This window comes from Microtus pennsylvanicus, chromosome 4 (assembly GCF_037038515.1).
Source record: "Microtus pennsylvanicus isolate mMicPen1 chromosome 4, mMicPen1.hap1, whole genome shotgun sequence".
NCBI lineage: Eukaryota > Metazoa > Chordata > Mammalia > Rodentia > Cricetidae > Microtus > Microtus pennsylvanicus.
Window position 1 is genome coordinate 774,357 of NC_134582.1, and position 15,061 is coordinate 789,417.

At 38.8% G+C, this 15,061-nt stretch overlaps 1 protein-coding gene across 4 annotated transcripts in view; it reads right to left on the reverse strand.

Annotated features, from left to right (window-relative positions):
• The window catches only part of Cd226 (CD226 molecule), a 96,914-nt gene extending 85,404 nt beyond the window's left edge, over nt 1-11,510 (reverse strand). For 3 of the 4 annotated variants that reach the window (XR_012910250.1, XM_075968105.1, XM_075968102.1), the window contains exon 1: nt 4,950-5,248. The gene's annotated coding sequence lies outside the window, so the exon portion shown is untranslated. Of the gene's footprint in view, nt 1-4,949; nt 5,249-11,351 lie in introns of those variants that run through there. The other variant, XM_075968103.1, reaches the window with a different exon arrangement.
• Nucleotides 11,511-15,061: the final 3,551 nt, after the last annotated feature.

A 15,061-nucleotide genomic window follows, 5' to 3' on the forward strand; every position in this document is an offset into this window, starting at 1 on the left:
TTCTAGTAGCAGGAATGAATTATATCCAATTGCTTTGTTGACCACAGGGGTCTCGTGGAAATCCCCAAACAACCCAGGAGATTGCCACGATAATAGGTTGCTCTCAGCAAATGGATAGCAAAACCTCATTGCTAGGGACAACATCCACACAGCTCCTTGAACATGGAATTGTCTAGGTGGTGCCTACAAAGAACCTTCACTCCCATCTTCTAGTGCTCTGGACTGGGGAAGGACTCTGCAGGTTAGGAGAAGAGACACATAAACACCAATCCAACCACAAAACCTCTGATCAACAATTTTTCCTGCCTGAAAAACAAACCAGGGCACTGATGGTACAAGTTTTAGGGGAGTAACCAATTAGTGTCCAGTTTGACTTAAGGCCTACTCCATGGAAAGGAACCCATATCCGGCCCTGTTTGCATGATCAAGAACTAGATAGTCCAGAGACTTAGGGTAGAAGAAAATGCTATATTTTGGGGTGTTTTAGTAACAAAAAAAGACTCCTAATGACGTGCTATGCTCATAGTTCAGTGCCTTATTCAGCCATCATTAGAGAAGCTTCCTTCTGTAGCAGATGTGAACAAATACAGAGACTCACAGTCAGACTTTACGCAAAAACAGAGAGTAAGAGGGGAGTGGGGAGAAATCGGATGCTTCCATCAAATTCCTCCCCTCAGAGCCCAGGAAACCCTGTAAAAGAAGAGGCAGAAAGTGTAAGAATCAGAGAGGATGGAGAACGTCAAGAGGACAAGACCCTCTAAATCAACTGAGCAACACTCTTAACAAACTCACAGAGATTAAAGCAACAAGCACAGGACTTGGGATCTGTATCAGGTCCTCTGTATATTTATTAGAACTTTCAGTCTGGTATTTTTATGGGACTCCTGAGTGAATGAACAAATGAGTCTCTGATTTTTGTGCCTTTTCTTGAGGCTCTTTTCCTTCTGCTGACTTGTATTGTCCAACTTTGTGCATTGTTTCTTTGTTTTATCTTATATTTTATTTTGTTATATAAAAACATTGAAAACTTCAAAATAAACAATACTGTAACATGAGGGGCCAAAAAAAAAAAGAGGGGGAAGTGGTGTGGGATAATTGTCTGTATTCTGTCAATCGTGTTTTAAATAAACGCTGATTGGCCAGGTAGGAAGTATAGGTGGGAAAACCAGACAGGAAGTAGAGGTGGAGCAAACCCAGCCAGGATAATGAAAGAAAACACTTGTGAATTAAATATCTGACCGGTATATACAAATATATAACCCAGCTTAAAAGTGGGCAAAGTTCTTCAAGAGATATTTCTTCAAAGAAGTTGATGGCCAACAAACACATTAAAAGTTTTTCAATATCATTAGTTATGAGATAACTAAGATAAAAAACTACACAGAGAAATCACTTTATAGTCACTTAAATGGCCTTCATAAAAAAAGAGAAGACCCAATCATGCTGTGACTAAGTTGAAACTTTTGTTTCAACTTATAACTAAGTGTATAACTAAGAGGGATATGAAAGGTTGAAGCTGCTGTGGAAAGTAGTTTTCTATTCCTCAAATAGGATATCAGGACCTAACAATTTCACTCCTCGAAATGGACCCCAATCATATTAAAAACAGATGCTGAATACTCGTTCACACATCACTGTTCATAGCAGCACAGTTCAGAAGAACTAGAAGGTGAAAACAAACTGATAATTTATCATATGCATGGGATAAACAAATTCAGTATAACCATATAAGGGGATTTTATTCTGCCACAATAAGAAATAAGCATTGATTCATGTCTTGATATGAATGGTTATGGAAAATAAATAAAACAGTGTAGGCACAAAGGGTTGCCAGAGTGGATAAATCTGTATGACATACAAAACAGACTGGTGTTGCAAAGACTGACAGAATAATAGGAAGAGGAGTGACTACTTAACTTTAAAAGTTTCCTTGGGGGTGATAAAAAGTGTTTCAGGGTGGATAATAGGTGGTAACTGTGGCTGGAGAAAGGGCTCAAGAAGAAGAGCAGTGGCTGCTCTTCCAGAAGACCCAGTTTTAATTCCCAGAACCATCAGGGAAGCCCACAGCCATTTGTAACTCCAGTTCCAGGGGACCTGACATCATCTTCTGGTCTCTGTAGGCACTGTACACATGTAGTACACAAAAATAGATGGAAATATTTAGACCTAAAAATAAATAAAATCACTCAAAAGAGAAATGGTTATAAAAGGTCCCTATAAATTTGTTAAACACTACTTAAACAATCATAGATAATGATTACTTTTTTTCACTATCATAAAACAAATACTGCTACAATCAAGATTGAAACTGTACTCTTTGTACTCCCAATTGCAGAAGTCAGTACAGTTTGCTGTTCATCCTATATTATTACTTGATCCCCCAACTACCTACCCTGTTCTAATGGGGTCCACATTAAGCTAGGACATTGCAAGGACATGGTCCAGTGACATGCTATAACACAACACTCTGACAACAGTTATAAATAAATAGTATAAAAGATCAGAAGCTGGAGAGAGAGTTCTGCAGTTAAGAGCACCAGTCATCCTTCCAGAGGACCTGAGATCAATCCCCAAGACCTACATGGTTGCTCAAACTATCTGTGGCTCCAGTTCCACGGTATCTGACATCCTTATACAGAAATACTTTCAGGAAAAGCACCAATGCACATAAAATAAAAATAAATAAATTGTTAAAAGATCATAGTCTAAGTTTTCAATTAAGGGTTTGAGAGATTAAAACATAAATATTTGCTAAATGAATGCACGTGTGCACGCACATGTGTGTGTGTGTGTTCAGGAAAAGAAAGGGGTCAGGATTTTGTAATGTGGTATGATGTAGAAAAACAAATCAGACAGAGTAACAGTGTATTCCTACAGATCTAAATGGAATTAGGTGTGATGTGACTTCTTCCATGCTCAGTGACCTACAAACAGAACAGAAAGAAATTTCCTCTCTAGGAGTAATAGACTAGGTTTATGGGAGCAGCCTTGATACCAACTAATAGATAACAATGTGTAATTCATTCCCACGTCATCTAATTTCAGCTCATCAGACATGAGAGCGCAGATGCGCTCACGTTTAGAAATCTGAGCGCCTAGAGGTCAGATTCATTTACAAAGGTACCAGTAGACTTGCAATTGAAGATAAAAGTTTGGCTGTTACCACTTTGCTGAGGACAAGCCCTATTTATCAACATCTAACTAAAGACAAATAGAGATTGCAGCTGAGATATTTATGTGAGGTTGGCAGTCATTTTTTGCATGATTTATGGAGGGGTTTTGGCTTGAGAAGTTTTTTTCTAATAGAGCTGTCTGTGCAAAGGAGCTTTGTCCTGGATAAAGCCATTAATCAACATATTCCTGGATTTTTTTTTCACTGTTTAAAGCATCACAGCAATGCACACAAACAGGAGTCTATCCCCAGAGCTTTCTTGTATAGTTCTCGGGAGCATCTTCAGATGTATTCTTTCAAGCCACACAGGTAAGCCCCTCTCCATTTCTTTTATTTCATTGCATCTGAAATCTGTGATACATTGTGATTCTTAAGTGTTTCTACTACTTCTTAAGATTGGGAGAATTCTCATCTTTCTTAATTACTCCAATGGCACCTTTCCTTCCCAAACTCACCCTGGGACACCCCTGTGATAGCTCCCATACTCAAACCACGGGAAAGCAGAGGAGAGCAATGCTACTCTGAAAACTCATGACTTCTATTGGAGAAATTGCAGGTATGAGATCTTGTTTCAGTTCTTGTTCTCAAAAGTAGAGGAAGCCTGCATGCTAGGATACCTGCTCCGGGCCTTACACCTCCAGTCAGATTCCACAGAAACACTATGGTCTTAGTTTCTTTTTTCTTTTTTTTGATTTATTTATTTATTTATTAAAGATTTCTGTCTCTTTCCTGCCACCGCCTCCCATTTCCCTCCCCCTCCCCCAACTAAGTCCCCCCCCTCAGCCCGAAAAGCAATCAGGGTTCCCTGTCCTGTGGGAAGTCCAAGGAACCCCCACCTCCATCCAGGTCTAGTAAGTTGAGCATCCAAACTGCGTGGTCTTAGTTTCTAATTAAGCCCCAGTGAATATCCTCTAGAGAGTCTTCATCAGTTTGGACATTGTGGTATCATCTGCACCATGGCTCTCTTAGAATCTCAGTAGCTGCAGTCCTGCTCCTATAATTAAACTGTCACTGAGTGACTAACACCCCACACCATTCAAGTCAGAATCCTTAGTTTGCATTCAGCAGGGATCTTCTGAGACTATACACTGTGGGCCATGAGGCAAGTACAGTCCATTGTTTGGTTTCTATAAAAGTTAGCTGGATCACAGCCCTTCTCATCTGTATAGTTGTTGTGTGGCTATTTTTTGAACTACAGCCTTCCACAGGAAAAGTTTGCTAACCTTTTCATAGTATGAAAATTCTTTAGATATGAGACACAAGTCACCACATTCAACCTTTCTTAAAAGGGGGAAGACTAAATATTATAGCTCAGACACTTTTAAGTCATGTCAAATTTTCTTATCTTTGTATTATGATTTGTATTATGGTGAAACAATATTTCTGGGAATGGACACAGAAAAGCATTTAAATGCATCATTTTACCAAAACGATGCCCGTCACTGAAATCACAGGCTTACAGAGCATGGACATTCAAGCAATGACAGCTGTTTTCTGTAGTGTTCCTGCCCTGCATTATCTACATGTACCACAGTATTTTATTGGTATATATTAATCGTAGTACTAGGTTTCATAGAACATTTTTCATACAAGTGTGTTTTGCATTTCCACCACATTCCATCACCTCCCTCCCATCCCTCCTTCCTCTCTCCTCCCCTTCCCAGTAAATCCCTTAGCTCCATAAACAGCATTGCTTGTAATTTTATGTGACTCACAGATATGAGTTTATAGCGCTACATAAAATCTTGAGTTCAATCTTTCTAAGAAGGCTACTCACCTTGATGCAAATTAATGCTCTCGGGCTGTAACTCTTGTTCCAGCTACTACGTGGTATTGTTTAGGGCTTCCTAGTCACTGGCCAGCACAGGGAACTTGCCTCTTTCTGGAAGCCAGCTCTTCCCTGCAGTTGAGTTTTTCTTTTCACCACTGCCTCTCCAAGTAGCCACAATACAAAGCACAAGTCCATAGAACAGGTTTCATTGAAGTCAAGAAGTCTTCTGCAACTAGAAGCAACTTTACTGTTTGTTACTCATAAAAAACTCAGAGACTTCCGAGCCTCTATGCACTTTCCAAACTCCATTCTAACCCCAAACTGAAACTAAATGTAATTTTTAAACTTGAAGCTCATTTCATTCTTTTCATTTCCCCATTTCTTCCTGCCAATCAGAGAACTGTACCTTCAGTAGTATCTATGATTCAGGAAGCTTTGCTATCTCAGATCTTATCTGTCACACACACACACACACACACACACACACACACACACACACACACCTCTTCTTTGCCATCTATTCTGTGATATACACACATCCCCAATGAACTCAGTGTTCTGTGGAGATGGCTCAATTGGTAAAGGGCTTGCTTCACAAACATGAGGGCCTGAGTTCTATCTCCTGCACTAAAGTGAACAGTAGGGCAAAATTAGACACCTGTAATTGCAGTACCAGAGAAGCAGAGACAAGAGAATCCCTGGGCCTTTCTGGCCAGTCAAGACCCTGTCCCAAAAAATAAAGTGGGAAGTGATTGAGGAAGACACCTGATATCAATCTTTAGCCTGAACACACACATAAAGGAGTGCAAATTGATGCCACCAAAGATAAGTCCCTATATATTTGACAGCATCTTTTTTATTGTTAAATTTCTTAATTAAAATATAATTACATCATTCCTTCCTTCCTTGTCTTTCTATTTCCAACCTCTCCCATGTCCTCTCAGTCCCTCTCAAATTGATGGCCTCTTTTGTTATTGTTACATATAAATATATAAGTGAATCAAATGACAATGTATTGTGTCAATTTAGTGTTACTTGTGTGTATATAACTTGAGGGTTGATAAGTTTGTATTGTATAATAAATTAGAGGAGATCAACCCTTGGAGAATATAATTCTCTCTCTTTAAAAACTATTAAGTGGCCTGCTGTATTTTGTCTAGACGTGAGCCCCCATGAGATTTCCCCCTTTCATGTTAGCATATCTAATGACATTATCATTATTCGGGTCTTGTTTAGACAGCATGTTGTTGGGATACCATAGGTATAATTTCCCTATCAAGTCTAAGAAACACAATCTCAGGGCAGACTTCCTGATCCTCTGGTTCTTAAAACCTTTTTACTCTCTCTTCCATGATGTTCCCTAAGTATTATGTGCAGATGTTGTGCTGTAGATATATCAATTGGGGTTAGTATCCCCACAATCTATTGATCTCTGTATTATGAACCTATTGCGGTTTTCTACAATGGACTCTCTAGCCCAAAGTTCCAAAATCCTTCACAAAAATATGGTTAGGTCTGTCACAGCAATACCCCACTCCCAGAACTAATTTGTCTTTTTTTTGTTCTGTTTTGTTTTGTTTGTTAAACCAAGCTTTATTGATAAAATGGAATTCAGAATATCTTACTAGGAACAGCAGCAGGCCCAACCAATCATGATAGGAAAAAAAATGTGGCAGTCTCCTACTGTGTAGAAAGCTGCTGCTTACCAATTAGTAACTGAATAATTAAGGTTTCTATTGCTGTAAAAAAAAAAAAAAACATGACCATAAGGCAAGTTGGGGAGGAAAGGGTTTATTCAGTTTACACTTCAACATTACTGTTCACCACTGAAGGAAGTTAGGACAGGAACTCAAACAGGGCAAGATCCTAGATGCAGGAGCTGATGATGATGGAGGGATGCTGCTGTCTTTCCCTGACTTGTTCAGCCTGCTTTCTTATAGAATCAGGTACCAACAGCCCAGGGATAGCATGACTCACAATGGTCTGTGACCTCCCCCATTGATCACTAATTGATAAAATGCCTTATAGCTGGATCTTATTCAGGCATTTCCTCAGCTGATGCTCCTTCATCTGATAACTCTAGCTCACGTCAAGTTGACACACAAAACCAGCCAGTTACAACTTTCATGATGATCATATCCTATAACAAGGTTATTGATATTATTACTGTAGACAGAATCAAGGCAGCTACTTTTTCTTGATGGAAATGTAGTGGTTTAAATAAGAATTGTCCACAAAGGTACATGTATTTAAATACTTGGTCTTTGATGGATAGTGCTGTTTGGTGATATTCTGGAACCATTACATAGTGGAACCTTACTGGAAGAAATATATCACTAAGGGTGGGCTTTGACAGTATATAGCCTTGCCTCACTTCTTCTCTCTCTCTCTCTCTCTCTCTCTCTCTCTCTCTCTCTCTCTCTCTCTCTCTCTCTCTCTCTCTCCCTCTCTCTCTTCTCTGTTTCTTGTACATAAAGATGTGATCAGACAGATTCTTGCTACTGCCTTCCCTGCTGTTTTTGATTCTGTCCTTCTGGAACTGAAAGTTAAAATAAACCCCATCCTTCTTAAATAGCTGTTGGTCAAGATGTTTTTTCACAGACCTGGATGGAGGTGGGGGTTCCTTGGACTTCCCACAGGACAGGGAACCCTGATTGCTTTTCGGGCTGGGGGGGGACTTAATTGGGGGAGGGGGAGGGAAATGGGAGGCGGTGGCGGGGAAGAGACAGAAATCTTTAATAAATAAATAAATTTAAAAAAAAGAAAAAAAACATAGCAATAAATGATATAACTGTCAATAACAGTTTTGTCAGCTGATTCTGGAAGAATTTTAAAATACTGTAATATAAAGAGCTCAACAATTAGCTTTATGTAATTGACAAAAGAATGCAAGGCACCCCATAATGAGGGTCCTAGAAATGTAAACTTATTCTCCCCAATATAAAGCTACATATTTTCAATCAGCAAATAGTAGAAATATAAGACTGTCACATAACCAGTAATCAATCAGGAAGCAAATAGGAGAAGCATCCTAACACAAATGAAACCGCTCCACTCTCAAAGTTCTCCCCAGAAGAACAAATGAAGACAACAAGACAGAAAAATCAGTCAAACAGAATGAAGATTGGCCGCCACTCATTGAGATAGACAGATTCCTCCTTCCAGCATTGCTGTAGACCCTTAAAAAGGCATTTCTATCATTTAAAATTAATCAGTGCTCTTTGGTGTTACCATCTGTTGACAGAGCTAGGAGACACATTAAGACTCACTTCATTACAGAGGCATCACATTAACTCCTTTTTGCCTATTTTCCTATAAGTTTCCAGGGCACCAATACATTGTTCCAACAAAGTATAAGAGAGGAAAGAAATGAGTCTTTATCTCATTGTTCACGTACAAATTATATCGCAGAGTAATCTAAACTGATCCTTCTAGAAAAATTGAACTACCACATAGAAAACTGCCACTGTAGATATATGTTGTCATTTTATAATGCATGATAAAACAATCAACCATTAATAATAAAACAATAATTAAGACTGATAGAAAGCTAAAACTACTGCGTGAATGATGAATAGGAACCTCTACGATGGGAGGAACTGCCGATTTGGCAGTGCCTACGCCCTCTGAACAATCTCCTTAAAGACAGAAATGGTTTCTTGCTCGTGCTCTCTCTCCTTCTGCTCCTGATTTGAACCTTGAGAGTTCTGTCCGGTGCTCCAATGTGGGTCTCTGTCTCTGTCTCCTTTCATCGCTTGCTGAAGGTTAATATTCAGGAGGATGCCTATATGTTTTTCTTTGGGTTCTCCTTATTTAGCTTCTCTAGGATCACTAATTATAGGCTCAATGTCCTTGGTTTATGGCTAGAAACCAAATATGAGTGAGTACATCCCATGTTCCTCTTTTTGGGTCTGGCTTACCTCACTTAGGATAGTGTTTTCTATTTCCATCCAGTGCACCCACACACTGAGACAATGGGGATGTTCTATCGGGAACTCACCAAGGCCAGATGGCCTAAATCTGAAAAAGCCTGGGATAAAACCGGACTCACTGAACATAGCGGACAATGAGGACTACTGAGAACTCAAGATCAATGGCAATGGGTTTTTGATCCTACTGCATGTACTGGCTTTGTGGGAGCCTAGGCAGTTTGGATGCTCACCTTACTAGACCTGGATGAAGGTGGGTGGTCCTTGGACTTCCCACAGGGCAGGGAACCCTGATTGCTCTTTGGGCTGATGAGGGAGGGGAACTTGATTGGGGGAGGGGGAGGGAAATGGGAGGCGGTGGCAGGGAAGAGACAGAAATCTTTAATAAATAAATAAATTTTAAAAAATAGAAATGGTTCAATCAGATATTAGGGCTTTACTATTGCAGCACAGGAGGAAGAAAATAGTGCCATTTAGAAAGTGATGGTTCTAGTTGGCCTTAGCCTGAGTTCACAGAGTCCAATGAACTTGCAAATATTGTAAACAGAACACAGGCAGAGGAGAACACCGTAACCTGCAAAGAAATGATGAGTTGCATTGAGTAAGCCTCTGCTGCCTCCATTGCCCATTTATTCTGGGACATATCCCGTGTTCCATATCCTTTCTTACCATTGTGTGTGTGTGTTATGTATGGGGTGCACATGAGTGTGTGGATGTACAATCATATGTGTAATTGCCAATAGGGGCTTGAGGTTGAGTTCTTCATTGATAATTCTCCACCTTATTTATTGGGACAGAATCGTCACTTAACCCAATCTTGACTAATCTAATTATCCAGCTTGCCCAGGGATCCCTGTCATTGTCTAAGTGTTAATGGTATAAGTGGATGCCGTTCCTGCCTGGCTTTTACAAGGGATCTCAGGATATGAACAGCTCTCACAAATGCCAGTATTTTATCCACTGAGCCACCTCCCAAATTGTTGCATGCCTCCTCTTAAAAACATTCTTTTTGACATATAAATAGATATAAATAATGTAATTATTTAATGTATATAATCTCACAGGTTTAGAAAGAAGAATATAGTACTCTGGTGAAAGTCCCACCACAGTCAAGGTCATAAATGCACCAAATACCTCCAAGGATTTCCCATCTCCACCTTTAAAAATGATTTAAAGCATTTAAATATTGGTTGTGAATTTAAAACCATATATACCTTCTTAGGAAATTTTAACACCTATTAAAGTACATTAAAGTACTGGTAACTCACTGGACTGCACAGATCTCCAAAACATATTCAACTTCTACGATAATGACCATCCTTTAGTCAGCTGGCATATATATCATTTTACTATATTGTTTCATTTTGGGGTTACTTCTAAATATTGCAACTAAGAACTCTGACTAATGAATTGACCAAAGTTTCAAATTTATTTAAAATTAAGAGTGAGGAAAATGATCTTTAAACGTGGAGGTTCTGTTTAAAACCTAAGTATGAATACAGGCTTTGGTTTAAGACAGATCCTCTCTCCAACCCTCCCTCTCTCCCTCTCTGTCTGTCTCTTTATTCCACATATATACATTCATACATATATACTTACATACATACATACATGTGTCCATGCACTTATGAGTACTTTATCCACTGAGACATCTCTCCAGACTGAAACTTTCATCCTTCCTCACCTACTTTAAACCTATACCACCAAACCTCCAAAGTTAGAAGAAATATGACAACACCTTTTCCTAACTAATAATTTAGAAGTCTGGCATGTCAGATATACAACAACAAAGCAAAATCACATGAGAATCTGGCAAAGAATAAATAAAATCTATAAAAAGGAAGTATATTTTCAATTATAGGTTACAAGTTACACAAATACTCCCAATTAAATAAAAACAGATGAGGATGTGAAACATCAAAGATCTTACTCTGACCAGCTGTAAACAACAAAAATTAGTGATTATAAGCCAACTATTTTATTAGGTGTGCAAAGAGATACCAGAAATAATGGTGATTACCTCTATTAACAAGACTGACTACAAACATTTCTGTGGTAGAAAAGCCAACTGATAGATTTCCTAAATTTTCTGTGTGTTTATAGAGCTAAACAGCCTATATGAGAAATTTTAACAGACAACCTCAGGCCCAAAACCACTTCAAAAGGTGTATCCTAAAAACTGATAAACTTTGCAAAGTTAGCAAGGAAATTGTCTAATGTGTAAATATTTATTAAAATATGTTCTGTTAATAAAAATTAGAAATAACTGCATGTCCATCTCTTGTAGACAGGCTGCACGCATTGTGATAAATGCACATGCGATAGTGTTTTATTCTGCAATGATTACACAAATCTATATTTAGACATGTAACACTTCTGCAGTGTGCTGAGAGAAGAGCTTTGTGCAGCTCATATAGTCCCATAGACAAGAAACAAACCACCGTAAAACATGGCTGAGAGCCCATGCCCTCCTCCTCACCTGCCTTCCACATCACCGAGGACCTAAGTCTCTGCATCCATTTGTCCTTTGCCACTGGTTTTTCCTTCCTCTTCCGTTTTTCACTTTTGCTCTCTTGGTGGTCTCAAAGTTCCCAGGAAATATATTCTTGCAAGTACATTAAAGGGAATGAAGACCATAAGCATGGGCAAATGTTGGGTTTTTGGGGATAGTTCCCTGAGAAACAGGAAGCAGCACCAACCCAACTGTACTGATGGACAGGGGTTTTCTGATACCCAGTATCTCTTCCGCTCAGTGCCAGTCTCCTGATAAAACTCCTCTGTCACCCTCTGTGTTCCACATTGCTCTGTGCTGCCACCATTTGATAACACTGGGCCCTCCATTGCGGTTAAAAGAAAAAGTCAGTTGTCATCTGAGAAGCAAGAGTAGGTGCAGTACAGTGACTTGGGTTCAGACTTTTATCCCTGTGTGACTAGCCATAGTACTTCCAGTACTGAGCAGGCTCAGATCCTTACCCAGCTATAACAGCCCTCTCTTCCAGGGAGATTGACGTTTTCAGGAAAACAGACCCCATCTCTGGTGCTATAGACCAGGTATTTTCCACTCTTGGCAGAGTACAGAGAAGACCTTTTAACACCCCAAATGTCACAAAATTATTTTGCCTCCTATACTTTCAATATTTCTGTTCCTAGGGTATTGAAAGAAATCTTTATTGCCCACCATGCAGAAAATCTATGTACTTAACATAATATTCTTCCTTACATTCCTTCCTTTCCTACATTCCTTTCCTTTTCTTTCATTCTATCTACCTGTCTGTTTTGCCTTTCATTCTCAAAAGTGTGCTGATTTGGATAATAAACTTTATAATCACCAAAAAGCTACCTAGTAGACTGAAGCCCCATGTCTCAGGAAACCCATGATCTTGCACATTCCAGGACAGGTGGTCACCCTGGCTATAACAGTGACCAAGACGACTTGGGGATAACCTACCTTTCTTCTTGCAGATCACATGGGAGGCTACGGTCCTCTACCCAGCCCTCAGTCGAGATGTGTCTGTCTTTGGGCCATCAACTTAAGGACGAACATCTCAAGTGTGTGAAGCCTGCCTTCTTCACTACTGTATCAAATATGGTCCATTATCTAGGTTTACCTGGAACCACACAGGATCACAGGATATGGGTTTCAGTTCAGGAAAATTTAGGTATTGGTCACCAAGTCTATATCTCAATGCCAGCAGCATCACCCAGAATCTTGCAGGTATTTGTTAACAATTGTTTCCTAACTGTGATCTTAATTCCTACTTTGCAGGTCTATTCTATATTGTTAACAAGGGAGGAACTGTGTCAGAATGACTAGTGGGAGCTTTAGCTACAAATGTGAGCTGTGAGACTTTCAGGAATCTCCATCTCAGACAATCAAAGGAGGTGGTGGCCAGTGTAGCAACTTGCTCACTGCCAAGCAACTCAGTTCTCTCCTTCTGGATTCTTCCTTGCATTTAAGAGGTTGAAATCTTGGAGAGTGTGTGTACTAGCATTCTTGGCAGCAAGATTTCAAGTTAAACTCTTGAGGCAAATGGCATTCGCATGTGACATGAAGATCCAAAATATTGCACGTTTTCAAATGGGAAATTTGTACTGCTGTCATCCTTAGCTTTGATGGGCAAGTCTGGGAGTTCTGCACAGAAAAGGCTTCAAGTAGCTTCCTACCAGAAGTTTCCTGGAAATTCCTTGCACCTGTGCTGCTGGCAACCAGTGGTGATGGGCCACTGTGTTCTTGAACAGCCAGAACTTCTAATTCTTGAACACTTGACTGCAACCAGAATTCAGATGACGCCATCAAGTTGGTGTCTTCAGGACTACAGTTGTTATATGGCTCTCTAATTCTCCATCTTCAATCTTTTCCTGCTTAATCAAACACGTTTACATCCCTTATTGACCCCTCACTGATAATTTGGATCTAGTAAGTCATTTGTAGAATTCCCAAAGCTGCAAGCTAAGCAGATAGTTATAAAAGCAAAAATATGTGATTAGCAAAACCAGAGACATCAAACTGAGTTTTGCAGAGAGCCTATATCTGATTTTTCTTCCCAGAATTGTTTTTCTTAAGTTCTTCTTTACCAGTATTGGTATTGCAATCAGAAAGACAAAGTTTGTCTGAGGTACCAAAATGGAGTCAACATAGTCAACCCACAGCCCTTGTTACAATGTAATATATGATTTTAGCTGTAGTAGTGTTTCCTTTATGAACTTGGTTTTCTTGTGCTTGGTGCATAAAAGCTTAGGATTGCAATATCCTCTTGGCATATTTTTTCCTTTGATGAGTATTCAGTGTTCTTCATTATATCTTCTGATTAATTCTGGTTTGAAGTCAATTTTTGTCATATTAAAATGGCTATACTTTTTACTTGCTGTGATTATGATGCCTATTCTTAATACTAAGGTGTGTTTCTTAGATGCATGGAAAGATGAATCCTGTTTTTAATCCTATCTGTTAGTCTAGATTTTTATATGGTAATTGAGGCCATTAAAAATTAAGAGTTAGAAATGAGAAGTGTTTATTATTTCTGCTATTTTGGTTTGTATGGTGTGAGCTTTCTTCCTCTCTTTTGATTTACCGGTCTGGAACTATTCATTTCTTGTGTCTTCATGGCTGTGGTTAACCTTTTCAGACTGAATTTTCTCTTCTGGTGCCATCTGTAGAGTTGGATTGGCAGATACTGCTTAAATTTGTTTTATAGTGGATATTTTTCTTTCTCTGTCTATTGTGATTAATAGTTTTTCTTGATGTACTAGTCTGTAATCTCTTAGAAAATGTAGACCACCTGACTGATCCCTTTTAGCTTTTAGAGTTTCTATTGAGAAGTCATGTGTTATTTTAACATAACTGCCTTTATATTTTACATGGTGATATTTTTTTTACTCTTCCAGCATTTAATATTATTTCTTTGTTCTGTAGGTTTAGTATTTTGATTATTATGTCGGTAGGCAATTACATTTTGGTCCTGTATACTTGGTATTCTGAATGTTTCTTGTACCTAGAAAGGAACCTCCTTCTTTAGGTTTGGGAAATTTTCTTCTATAATTTTGCTGAAAATATTTTCTGTGCCTTTGACCTGACTTTCAATTTGAACTTTTTTTTTACTTATTCTACTTTAATTTCATGTCTTAAACTATTTCATTATTTCATTTCACTGTTTGTGTTTTCACAGAATCCATTACAGATTTATATATATCCTCTCTAAGATCCATGAATACCTGAATACCATCATAATTGCTATTTTTAAGTCCTTGTCTTATGCTTCAGCTAAATTTCATTTTCTGGGGTATAATGTAGTAGGGTTGTGTGTTATGGTGAGGTTTTATTATCTTGACTCTTAATATTTGTGTTTTTGTGCTGGTGTCCAGGCACCTGGAGTTAAGATGATTGAGGTGATTCTAAATGTTGATGTCTTATCTTGTTTTTGTTGGGTGGATATTCCATTCCTTGGTTTTGTCTCTTCTCTGAATCTTAGAAAGTGTGATAACTGTGTCTCTCTGATAGAGAGTACTTCTATACTTTTGTAGGGGACAAAGAAAAATAGAGATGGACTAAGAAAATGGTGAGAAGGACTGTGATAAAGATCCTGTCCACAATAAGAGGCAAGGTGCCCAAGGATTTGAAGGTTGGTGGGATATGGGTGTTCTGCAAGTAGATTTCAGTTAGACAAAGAATATGTCTTGAGAGAAAGGGAT